The sequence below is a fragment of the Marmota marmota genome, unplaced genomic scaffold (assembly GCF_001458135.2).
Source record: "Marmota marmota marmota unplaced genomic scaffold, marMar, whole genome shotgun sequence".
NCBI classification, from domain to species: Eukaryota; Metazoa; Chordata; class Mammalia; order Rodentia; family Sciuridae; genus Marmota; species Marmota marmota.
The window spans coordinates 8,393,146-8,406,709 of NW_025999900.1; the positions used below are offsets into that span (position 1 = coordinate 8,393,146).

Sequence of the window (13,564 nt, forward strand, 5' to 3'; positions counted from 1 at the left end):
AATCATTGGTTCTTTGTACCATCAAGGCCTCCCAGATTCCTAGCCCAGGATCCTCCTGTTGCCTGCCCCCTCAGCAAAAGCCAGCCTCAGCAAAAATGGGATGCTAAGCAACTCAGTGAGATAGCTTGTCTCTAAATAAAATACAAAATAGGGCTGGGGATGTGGTTCGGCGGTGGTCAAGTGCCCCTGAGTTCAATCCCTGATACCAAAAAAGAAAAAAAAAACCTGTTTGGGCTGAGGTTGTGGCCTAGGGGCAGAGTGTATGCCTAGCATGTGTGAGGCACTGGGTTCGATTCTTGGCACTGCCTGTGAATAAATGAATAAAATAAAGGTCCATCAATAATTTAAAAAAATATATTTAAAAGAAGAAAAGAAAACCTGATTGAAATCTTATGAGAAATTGTTGGCCAATGAGGAGGGCCTTGATAGTCTTAGAGGACAAAAGAATCACAGCTGAGAGGAAGGCGGGTCTCCACCTTTCTTCCTCTACCCCCCTGGCCTGTGTGTAAGGGATACTTTGGTGTTCACTTCCTCCTTCTTCCCAGCAGATGGCAGCATGATCTGAGCCCAGCCCGCAAATTCCAGAGGGAGAGTGAGAGGAGGTCCCTGGAGAATGGGGAGGGCTTTGTGGCACTGCAGAGGTTCTGCCTGATTGGTCTTGAATCACCCAGTTGTACCCTCCTTTAAGACACGAAACAAAAGACTGCTCCAACAATGAATCCATTCTAGACACCGTGCACTTTCACATTGATTTCTCTGTTTTGTTCTTACAGGGCATCTTTCCTTGATTAATAGAAAAAAGTGAAATCTGCAGAGATTAAAGGATTTACCCAAAGTCACACAGCTTAGAAATGGGAGTTCAGGTATTTGAACTCAAAGCCAGTGTCTTTCTATCACCCAATTTTAAGTGAGTTTCCTCCATTTACTCCTTCATTCAACAATTATACTGTTCTCTCCTGTATATCAGAGCCCAGGAATCTCCACTAGGGTCTTTTCTATCATGGGTTCTTATGGCAGTGACTCAGCTGCTTCGCAGTGACAGTCTGCTGAGAATGCTTTTCTGCAAGTCTGACTAGTCCAATGCAGCAGGTTCTCAGGGCCAGTGGGTCGCACCATAAGGACTTTGCAAAAGAACCAGACCTTTTCTTGCTGTCCCCAGCCACTTCCAGGTGGGCACGCTCTTGACCTCCCTCCTTTGCCCTTTTCTCACATCCCCATGTCCAATAGCCCCATGAACGAGAAGTAACATCTCAGGGAGGGGGAAGGCAACAAGAGGATCCTGAGCTCAGAATCTGGAGGCCTGGATGGTACAAAGAACCCATCATTAATCCAAGATATCCAACCTCTCCTCTGCAAAACGCAGATGTAAAACTAGTCATGTGCCACCTAGTGATGGGGGTACATTCTGTCATGAGGTGATTGTGTCATTGTGCAATGACTGTCCTTACACAAACTAAGATGGCTATGACATCCCTGGGCAATATAATCTCACTGGACCCCTACCATAGATGTGGTTTGTTGTTGACTGGAAAATCATCCCACAGCACACAGTGTGGAGGCTTTCAAACTTCTCCTCCAATTCTGGTCGAAAGTATAGGCATTTCCACACTGGGGAGGTTTTCTGGAAAGAATGTCACCCTTCCTGGAGATGGAACACGTCTTCGTTGTCTTTGTTTTCGGGAGTCAATAGTGTTCACATCTGGATGCTTAGGAAATGCCGCCTCATTTCGCTTGTTAGCACACCTTCACTCTCCAAAGGCTTCCTGCGTGTGACATCTATAGTGGGGACCCACCCATCCAGGTGGCTGGAGCAGATACTGGGGTCAACCCCAGGGGACCCCAAAGAGGGACAGGCACCCAGGGGCATACATGACAACCTACTCAGAGCAACAAGAATCAACTTGTATGACTTTTCCTTCTCTTAAAAAAGGAAAGGAAAAGAAGGAAGGAACATAGGAACCTCCTTTAGTTTCAACGTATAGATTGACACTGGGACCTCCCACCATCCTAGGGATGTCATGTCCTGGTCACATTAGGAATTCAGAGTTCCACACACAGTGTGGAGGCTTTCAAACCTCTCCTCCAATTCTGGTCGAAAGTATAGGAAATATGTTACATTCAGGTATTGTGATGTACTATAGTTTGCATCTTGTGAAATGGGCACAGGGATTATGCTACTTAGTTTTAGCCAAATTAATTTTCAAAGGATGCATACATGGCTCTAAACTTTTCCTGCAGAGAAGTTGCAGATTAAAAATCATACTGTTGCCAGGTGCGGTGGTACACACCTGTAGTCTCAGTGGTTCGGGAGTCTGAGACAGGAGGATCGCAAGTTCAAAGCCAGCCTCAGCAATGGTGAGGTGCTAAGCAACTCAGTGAGACCCTGTCTCTAAATAAAATACAAAATAGGGCTGGGGATGTGGCTCAGAGTTGAGTGCCCCTGAGTTCAATCCCAAGAGGAAAAAAAAAGAAAAAAAAATCATACTGTTAATGCAAGCACATTAACAAAGATTTCTGACATTTCTTCCACTTGTATTATGAACCACGGTATGATAGCTGTCTTACACTAGGTAGAACCAAGATGTTCTCATCAGATCAGAAAAGACATTGGTCCCCTATCCTTGAAATGATCAAGAACACCAGCAATAGTCTTCTTCACCCTGTAAGGAGCCTGAGTTGACCTATAAAAATGGTTTACTACTCTCTTGATCCAGAGAGCCCCACAAAGTCATGCACATCAAGAGATTCAAATATTTTTATTCAGTTTAAAAACACCCATGAAGCTGCCCAGACCATCAAGTGTATGCATATTCAAAAAGCCACCAAGTATCCAAAAGATGTCACTTCAAAGAAGCAACATGTGCCAGTCCTTGGTTACAATGGTGGAGCTGACAGGTGTGCCCAGGCCAAACAGTGGGGCTGGGTGCAGATCAGTGGCCCCAAAAGAGTGCTCAATTTTTGCTGCATATACTTAAAAATGCGAAGTAATGCTTAACTTTGGGGTTTAGATGCACACCTCTGGTCACTGAACACATCCAGGTGAACAAAGCTCCCAAGATGCACCACCACACTTACAGAACACACAGTTGGATCAATCCATACCTGAGATCCCTCCCCTGCCACATTGAGATGATCTTATTGGAAAGGAAAAAATTCTTCCTAAACCAGATGAGGTGATTGTACGATAGAAAAAGATATCCCAGAATAAACTGAAGAAACAAAACTTATGGCACAGGAATAAATTTAGCATAAAATAAATGCAAATAAAAGTTTAAAAAAAAAAGAGAACACTTGAAATAGCTCTCAGCAGCAACTCACAAAAAGCAGCTCATTCAAACAGTCTTATTCTTCTCATCTGACTAGAGGTATAGAGGCAGGCAGCTGGTGCTATTGGTCAATCCTTGAAGTTAGGGCCACTTCTCTGCCATTCTCGTGGCCTTTCTCTCAGTATTGAAAGCTGTTCATCCATCACATCTGCGCTGAAGGTAGGAAGGAGATAAAAGGCAATGTTAGTACCTCTGAGGTATTTTTTTTTTCCTGGAAAAATCTTTCCCTAAGCCTTTGCTTACATTTTGTTGACCAGAGCTGGGTCACATGGACACCTTCAGTTGCACAGAAGGCTAAGAAAGTGATTACTGGGCTTTCTAGTCTTTGTGGTCCTGGCAGCAAGAGAGGAGGGAATTGGGAAAATGTGCTAAATTAGCCAATCAGTCCATGCCACAAAATGGCTTAAGTATGGATTTCACTCAGTGACCATCAATGTGATTGCCTCATAGAATGTAAATATTGAGCCTTGAGATATTTTCTCTGATGCTACAATGATAGGATTCCTTCACTTCTTCCTCAGGAATAGCATCTGGGTTTACTTCTAGGCACCCACCCCTAAAGTGAAGGTGAACTCCTTTCCAAGCTCAAGAGTGAATCCTGACAGACCTGATCCAATCCAGGCAATGAGACTGCTCTGCCAGAGACCGCTTTGGAGGCAGGCATGTGACCCAGGCTGGCCAATGAGGTGAGAAACCTGCGGAGGCCTTCTGGGACAGGATTTTCTCACTTTATAAAGAGTCACAGGGAGGTACAATCCTTTCATCGCCATTAGAACGGAGATAGTCCACTTGGTACCACGAGGGCAGCTGGCTTGAGGACCAAACCAGCACGTCTAAGGTGACAAACAGGTGATGGCAGGCAGCCTTGGGCCTCACTGGGTTATTGAGTCATGAATTAACCAGCACTGGATCGACCTATTTCAGGACTTCTTATTATATGAGCTAATCTGCCTTTCCTTATTATTGAGATTTTTTTTTTTTAATTTCCTGGTACTAGAGATTGAATCCAAGGGCACTTTACCACTGAGTCATATCCTCAATTACTTATTTGCTTATTTTGGGACAGAGTCTTGCTAAGTGGCAGAGGTTGACATTGAACTTGCAGTCCTCCTGCCTTAGCCTCCCAAATCACTGGGGTTACAAGCATGTGCCACCTTACCCAGCTTATTAAGAGCTTTTGACTGGGTTTTCTGTTGATTGCAAATAAGAGGAGCCTAAATACAGTCACCTTAGCTTTATTGAGTTGCATGAGCCCCCAAATCTGAAGACCTTTCCCTAAGGAAGACGAAGCATTTTTCAATCATAGCCCAGGAACTGGAATTTATCTACTCATTCATTCTATGAATGTTGATTGAGAACCTACAATCATATTTTTTCAAAAATTCTGACAGGGCTGGGGTTGTGGCTCAGTGGTAGAGTACTTGCTTAGTATGCATAAGGCACTGGGTTCGATCCCTGGCACCATATAAAAATAAAAACAAATAAAATAAAGCTATTATGTCCACCTACAATGAAAAAAAAATTTTTTTTTTAAATCTGACAAATGTTCCCCTTGCAATTCAAACTCCTGAAATGGGTTGTACTGTAAATTAATGACACCTTGTAGTTGATTTTGGCTACATGTCTGACTCGAGGTTATCACTGCCTGCTCAAACACCAGAAATTCCAACATCAAAACTTTGTAGAATGTGCTGGGTGCAGTGACGCATGCCTGCAATGCCAATGACTTGGGAGACTGAGGCAGGAGGACAATGAGTTCAAAATCAGCCTCAGCAACTTAGACTTTGTTTCAAAATAAAAAATAAAAAGGACTGGAGAGCCGTGAGCCGGGCATGGTGGCGCACACCTGTAATCCCAGCAGTATGGGAGGCTGAGGCAGGAAGATGGCAAGTTCAGCGCCAGTCTCAGCAAAAGCGAGGTGCTAAGGTCTCAGTGAGACCCTGTCTCTAAATAAAATAAAAAATAGGGCTGAGGATGTGGCTCAGTGGTTGAGTGCCCCTGAGTTTAATCCCTGGTATACCCCACCCCCCAAAAAAGAGGGGGGATGGCTGGGGATGTGGCTCATTGGTTAAGTGCCCCTGGCTTCAATCCCTGGTACCAAAACCAAAACAAAATAAAAAACTTGCAGAATGTGTGTCAATAGCTTAGTGGGGGGTTGGGGGAGTGGATCCAAAACAATCATGGAACATGCTCTTAACCCAAAAGAATCACATGGTTGTGGAGGAGTTGGTGAATCAGTTTTGGCATCGTGCATGATACAGAAGTCCAAAGGAAGCTAAATCCACAAAACTGACAAGCTTGCCTAAGAGCCCAGCACATATGAATTTTATGGATTCTTTTGAAAAATGCCTCATCACCAACACTTTTCATGCCACAGAGGATGACTGTGTGTGAAAAAAGATGGTCATTGTCAACTCTGAGTCACAGAGGTGCCTGGGCTTGATGGTGCATGCCTGTAATCCTAGTGGCTCAGGAGGCTCAGACAGGAGGACACAAGTTTAAAGCCAGCCTCAGCAACTTAATAAGACCTGCCTCAAAAGAAAAAAATAGAAAGGGGGAGGAATGTGGTAGCTCAGTGGTTAAGCACCCTGGGTTCAAACTCTGGTACTAAGAAAAAAAAAAAAAAGATGCTTCAGATTTCAAATTTCAAATTTTAGAAATATTTTAGTCAATTTATTTCACTTCTACTTCCTGTTTTATTATGCACAAGAGTGATTTCTGTTCAAAATCAATGACTAACCAAATCTACAAAAGCTCTTTTTCAGTGAGTATGAAATGAAAATTCTAAGTGAAAGTTGTGTCATAGCTTAATTGGCAGCATTTTTATTTCTTAGTGGTACATAAAATAACAATGTACCGTATGCTTAAATTGGATGACATATACTCTGTGCCACGCACCGTTGCTGAGGTTATAGCAACGAACAAGTGGGACCACTCTCTGGTTGTCTGTGCCGGTTGACTCTCCAGAGTCCTTGACAAGTCCTCCAGGGATCCATGGGACCGCCACTTTCCCCATCATCAACCTGAGGCTTCTATGGCTGCCCTGGGGTCACCAATCTCCAGTCACCCATAGGATTTCCCCTTTTCTTTCTTCCTTTCATACCAGGGATTGAACTCAGGGGCACTCAACCACTGAGCCATATCCCCAGCCCTATTTTTTTTTTTTTTGGAGACAGGGTCTGGCTGAGTTGCTCAGCACATCACCCTTGCTGAGGCTGGCTTTGAGCTCATGATCCTCCTGTCCCAGCCTTCCAAGCAAAAGCTGGTATTACCTGCATGTGCCACCGCGCCTGGCTGAATTTCCCCTTTTCCTTGTACCTAAAAGCAGCCCAGAGCTCCTTGTTTTCATTCAATTTGCCAGGCTTGGCTCCCTCTGCTTTCATGGGAGTTGGGAATGTAGTCTGACCCAGCATCCAGGGGTGGGAAGAGGGATGCTGATGAATACAGATGTGGTCTGTAGTGCCCACTCTGCAACACTGTAGGGATGGAGGAGAGTCCAGTATCCCAGAACCTCTCCAAACAAAAGAAACTGTCTGTCCTGCCACAGTCTTTTTTGGGGGGATGTGGTTCTGAATATCAGACACACCGTTGAATAGGAAGATGCTCATGACTCAGAACATTAACCCTATGTGCTAATGGAGCCTGTGGTGCTTATCCTGAACCATGAACCTCTACTTGGGATATTTTGGGTAGAAGAGCTTTTTCAGGAGTGCCCAGAAAGCCCCCTCACTTAGCACAGCTGATTCCACCCACTCTACTGGCTCAGAGGGGCTGAGGGGCCTGGGCAGCATGCTGAGTACATTGTGTACTGGTACCTCTGAGTGCTGGGCTCCCACCCCCAGAATGCAGAACAGAACAATGCTGCAGAGACAACCAGGATCCCGGAGCATTGCATGAGCTGGGTTTCACCAATTACAAGCTGTGTGACTCGGGCAAATTACTTGACATTTCTGAGCACTGGAGTCCCCCTTTGTAAATGTACATTGAGCACAGGTAAACAAGGCTGCAACACCTGCCCGACTCTTGGGCAGAGGATGTGAGCACTAACTAGGAAGGACTGCAGGAGCATTCCTTGAATGACTGGAAGGGCCCTTGCTCTGCACCACTGCACCTGACTTGACGTGTTTAAGCCAAGGTCTTTCCCGCTCTCCCGAGACCCTGAGGGGTGGTCCTATGCAAGTGTGCGCATGCGCACAACACACACACACACACACACACACACACACACACACACACACACACACACACACACCCCGCAGAGGAGCTTGATCCTTTTGGCCTTCAAGGTAAAGCCTGAGACAGGGATGAGGAACTGAGGCCTAAGATTAGCAAAAACTCCCCAGGAAGTGGGGAAGGCTGGCGACCCGGGCTGCCCTGTCCCCTGTGTGGCAGCTGAGTGCATTTTTCATTGGCAGTGGCTGGGGGTGCCATAGGCCTTAAGCCAAAGTGGCAAAGCTTTGTCTCCTGGTGCTCAGGTTAGCTCTGTGGGTAGGTTCCTCTTTCTCCCCACTTTTCCGCAACATGGACATTTTCATCATTCTCGAATCCTGTGACCTAGTCCTGACCCTCAGCCTTCAGCTCTCCTCTTGCTCTCCTAACAGTTTCTGGAGTGAAGGGCTGGAACCAAGATGCGGGTTAGAAAATTAAGGCTTGGAGAGGAGACTGATTTCTTCAAGTGCGGCCAAACAAGAGGATGTGAGTTAACTGAGAAGAAGCCACTTGAGCAGAGGACACTTTGGGCTGTGATAACAAAGCCCAGGGGCTTCCAAAGCTGGGAAGGACCCACAATACAAGTATTGGCCATGGAAACCAGAAGCTCAGGACCTAAAATTGGGGACACGCTACCTGCAATGCCGGCTTTATCTGCTTGTCTTTGCTTCTTCATGTGATGACCTTGCTTTCTCCCACCACAAACATCTGGGTGAAGACATGGCCATGGGCAGCCCCATGTGGCCGCCCCAGAGTGAAGAGAGAGATTTTTTTTTCCTTGGGGTCCCTGGTATTTATTCCAGAAACTGAACTGGCACCAGGGCTCAGGTCACATGCTGACTACTTGGTTACATCATGCTGTGGGTGGAGAGAATGGGCTTCTATAATTGCCCAGGCAATCCACCAATAGTGGGGGAATGGCGGGGGTGGGGAAAATATGTGCAAAGGATAAATGAGGAGTGGTGTGTGTGTGTGTGTGTGTGTGCGCATGTATATAAGATCTGCAGCCTACCAGGACGGACGGTTGCATCACAAGTAATATCAATCACAGCGGGAAGGACCACAGCCTTTCTGGGCTCCAGCTGCTGCTTCCAGAAGGCTGGGTCAGCAATGGTTGTCATGGCAACAGCCTGATGGGAAGGTCTCAAGGAAAAGACTGAGACTGGAGTGTTTTGAAGAATGTCTGCCTGTCGAGGAGTCCCCCTCTTGCTAAGAGACAAAGACAAAGCCCAGCTCTTTAGGGCCGCCTCCGCCTGAGTAGAGGGGTGGTCCGATGTACATTGTGGCTTTGGATTTGGACTTTCTTCCCTGAGATTGCAAGGGAGGACCTGTGTGTGACTCTTAGGGTTTAACAACACCGCGTGTGTCCCTGTACTTAACGTTTCTCCCAGGGTGTACTGCAAGGAGGTACAGGGCTGGTGGTCTCCCTGCCTCCTCTAGCAGCTGCCCAAGCAATCTTTCTAGCAAGTAAACTCCATCAACTTGCTTCCCTGCTTAAATTCCTCGAAGGCTCCAAATTTCCCTCAGAAAAAAAGTTCGAGTTTTGGCCTCAAGTTTGCCGTCTTTGAACCTTCTGCTTTGCTATGTGCCACTCTCTTCCACTCAAGTCTGTGTTCCCGGATGGCTCTGCCTCTGGACATTTGCATGTGCTCTGTGCCTAGAATGTCTTCCTGCCTCCACTGGAGCAGCTGAGCTCCTCCTTTAAGCACAACATGTGATTCCTTTAGTCAGAGTGACTCTCAGATGAGGACAGTACCAACCTCAAAGCCTTGTCCGAGCCTCCTGAGTCACCCTTCCCTCTACAGTTGCCTGTGGCCTCAGCCAAACCTACTCAGCCTTGTGTCCACTCCCTGCCTAGTTGGACTGCTTCTCCTTTAGAGGCCGGCAGCTCCAAATCTGCAAAACCCCTTTCTTTGGTTCCCTTTGCACCTGTGAGAATGATGATTCATTCCTTCATCAGACAAAAGCTGAATGAATGTCCACTGTGCTTTGAGTGCTCTATCACTGAGCTACATCCCCAGCATGAATGCCCTTTACATACCTACCAGGCACTGTTCTAGGAGCTTAGATTTATGAGTACACAAAACAGACAAAACATCTGCCCTCTGGACTGTTCTAGCAGGGGCAAAAAAATGATAAGCAGTAAACCTAAGAAAAGTAAATTATGTAATATATTCAAAGGCACTGAGTGCAGAGTGTTGGGGTGTACCCTTGTAATCCCAGAAACTTGGGAGGCTGAGGTAGGAGGATTACAGGTTCAAGGCCAACCTCAGAAACTTGGTGAGACCCTGTCTCAAAATAAAGGAAAATAAAGGAAAAAGGACTGGGGATGCAGCTCAGTGGTAGAGCTCCCTTGGTTAAACCCCCAGTACTGGGTGGCTAGGGGAGACACTGAGGGCTATGGTAAATAGAAAAATATAGATTAAGTACAGGAGTTTGGGAGTCCAAGGACAGGACAGAAGGAGGCAGGTGAGAATAGTTTAGGAACCAGCAGAAACCACTCTGCCTTAGTCAGCTAGAGCTGCCATAAGATACTGGGTGGTATGAACAACAGAAACTCAGTTCCCACAGTTCTGGAGGCTGGAGTCCAAGATCAAGGTGTGGCAAGGTAGGTCTCACTCTGAGGCCCCTGCTCTTGGCCAATGGGTGGCTGCCATCATGCTGTGTGCCCACATGACCTCTAAGCCCTGGCACTTGCAAGAGAGAGCCCTGGCATCTTTCCCCCTTCTTATAAGGACACCCCTCCTCTTGGATTTGGGCCCACCCTATGACCTCACTTAACCCTAATTACTCCCCATAAGCCCCATCTCCAAATACCCATCACCATGGGGGTTAAGTCTTCAACAAATGAATTGGGAGGGGGACACAATTCAGTCCACGCCAAGTCCCATCCAGAAGACGAGACTTGAGCATGGGATTGAAGGAGGTAAGAGAATTCAAAGAACTGAGGCCGGCCATTTCAGGCAACAGAACTGCTACAGCAAAGCTCTGGAGGCAGGAAGGAGCCCAGTATGTGGGGGGAAGCGCAAAGAGGGCGAGTAGCTTGATCAGGCTGGACCAGGGGGACAGTGATAGGAGAGATCAGATCTTGCAGGGCCTGGTGGACCATGAAAGGCCTCTGGCGTGTCCTCTGAGAGAAATGGGGGCCATGGCAAGGGGTTGAGCAGAGGATGATGACATGATCTGCCTCATGTTTTCAGCGAGGCCAGGGACTGTTGAAACTAGACAGCTGTGTCTGCGCCTGAGGTTGTCTCCTGGCTGGCCGGCTCCAGGCTCCTCCAGTCCAGGCTACCCCGTGAAGGTGGCCTGGCCATGCTAAGTGGGAAAGGCCTCGCTCTTTCCCACCCGGCGCTGGTGACTGATCAGCGCTCATTTTCTCACTTTCAGGCAGAAAAAGCCTTGGGGGCTTACAGCAGAATTAATGGGGAGAAAGCTCCAAGGACTCTCCGGAAAGGGACACTATTAGTTCCTAGATTGCACGCTCTCGACCGTCTAGTTGGGGAGGCGGAACGCGGTGGTGGTCTTCCAAAGGAACCTGCTTGGGGAAAAGGCTGTCATTGTTCAGATCTCACAGGCGAGTCCTAAGGACACTGGGATCTCCTTGCCGCTCCCCTGCCGCACCGCCTAGTTCCCGCCAGGGGGCGGTAGGCACACTTCCCCAGTATCCCGGGCCTCCCTGTAGGTCCAGCTGTGGCCCAGGGAGATTGCATTTCTTCCTGAGGCTGACTAGGTCAAGCCACGTTCAGCGGGGTGCCACCATTCGCTTCAAATCGCCTTTTTAAATTAGCTGCATTCGCCGAGAGCCTTGCACTCCTAATGCTTGTGGAACTGCGTCACTATGGCAGCAGCGAGAAGCACCATCCGAAGAGGTCACTCCAAAGCAGCGATTGATGATGGGGTGGGAGGGAAAGGGAACAATCTGGGGGTGTGTGGGGGGGGGAGCGGATTGTTAGCATGTGGACTCCCTACTGCAGAACTAAACTACCTCCAATGGTCTAATATAATTTAAAATAATAACCATTAGAATTGTTGTTATTTAAATTATTAGTGTTTTGACATTGAAACCATGGGAGGTAAAGCTGAGAGATCTTTGTGGGTGGGATGTGAGCTGGGGTGTAGATCAGAGGTAGAGCACTTGCCCAGAGTGGGTTCTGTTGGAAGTGACCACAGCTGAGTCAGTCCCAGAGCCTGCAGCCCCTGGGGCTGGAAGCTGGGTGGGCTGGGAGGGGAAGGAAGGAGGCAGCATCAGAAATGAACAGCAGTAGGTAAACCTCCATCTCACCTGCTCTTCATTATCTTGGGGGAAATGGTTCATAAAGAACAACAAAAAAGCAGGCGGGGGAGGGGGGCGCAAACAACTATTGGAAAGATGGTCCTGTGGCCTTGGGCATTCTCAAAGGAGCTTTGTGTATTGGTTCTGGGTGGTTATTTCATAGTTCATAGTTCCTTGGTGGACAGACTATGTCTTTCTGCCTGTCTGTCTCTCTCTCTCTCACTCACACACACACACGCACACACACACACACCCACACACACACACGCGCGCGCGCAGCTTCCCTGGGAGATGGAGTGGCCTGTCACTCAAAGCAGTTCCCACAGACTGACCACAGGTCTTTCCCCAGAGCCTGTTATGCAGGTGAGCTAAAAGTCCTTGGGAGCTTCTGAGATGGACTGAAGGAGGAATTTATTCTCTATTTCCTTCCCTCTCTTTCCCTCCCTCCTTCCTTCCTCCCATCTAAGCAGATGCAACCCTGCCACAGCATGCAATCCACTTTCTCTAGGTTAAGAAGCATCAGAAACCAAATACTTCCCCTGAGTCAGGAGCCATGCTGAATTATGCATAAGCCAAATCTATTGCAAATTTCAGAGTGATTTTCCCTCAAGGTTGTGCTGTGAGGCTGAGTGCAAGGAGTAATGAACATGCCCAGCTCTCACAGAGGGGAGAAATGCTGTTAGAAATTAGGCAGTCCAGGGTCTTGGTCTCACATGGCCCTGGGACAAGCACAGCAAAGAGAAATGCTCTGTGCAGCGATTCATACCAACTTGGCCTTGGGTGGATGGAACCCTGGCCCCCTGAACTCTTTAGTCTGTGGATTGATGGATTCAACACATGAGCAGATGGCTGGGCCTCATCCAACCTCTGCACCTGTGTGGAATCCATCTCCCCCGAAGCTGGACCATTCAGTTTGACACAGACACTGGTTGTAAAGGTGATGAGGCCCCAACACTGAAAGTGTTAGAGTTGGCAGTGACTAGCAACCTCCAGGGATGCTGTGGGAGGGCTCCTGCTCTGGGTGGGGGGTGGACCAAGTGTCTGTGGATGGTTGTTCAAAGCCATCCTGTTGGGCTGGGGTTGTACCTCAGTGGTAGAACACATGCCTGGCATGCATGAAGCCCTGGGTTCCAGCCCCAGTGCAGCAAAAGCAAAGCCAAAACAAACAAAAGAAAACCATCCTGTTGATGGGAACCAAGGGTTTAGATCCTCTTTATATCTGAGTGTCTTGAAAGATTCCTCACCATTCTAGGATTCAATTACTGAGAATGATTTGGTTCTAAAGCAAAATCTCAACTTTGATCCTCTTAGCCTCAAAAATGGTGGACTTTAGCCTGGTACAGGGGCGCACACCTGTGATCCCAGCGGCTCGGGAGGCTGAGGCAGGAGATCGTGAGTTCAAAGCCATCCTCAGCAAAAGCAAGGCACTAAACAACTCAGTGAGACCTGTCTCTAAATAAAACATAAAATAGGGCTGGGGATGTGGCTCAGTGGATGAGTGCCCCTGAATTAAATCTCCAGTACACACCTCCCCCACCAAAAAATGGTGGACTTTATCAGATGTTGCTTCTCGGATTCACCTGCCAGTTTTTGCCAATCCTCTCCCTGCATCCTAGTCTTCATCCACTCCCTGGAGTGCCCCACTGTTGGCACCAGTCTCTCACAGCCTCTCCTGCCTTCTAGGTAGCTGTCCAGTGAGGCCTTGTGTAGCCAGGTGAACTTAGTTTCATATCTTGGCTGCACCATCATAGCTGCG

At 47.7% G+C, this 13,564-nt stretch overlaps 1 pseudogene; it reads left to right on the forward strand.

Annotated features, from left to right (window-relative positions):
* Positions 1-2,689: 2,689 nt before the first annotated feature.
* LOC107145143 lies at positions 2,690-3,257 on the forward strand (annotated as a pseudogene).
* Positions 3,258-13,564: the final 10,307 nt, after the last annotated feature.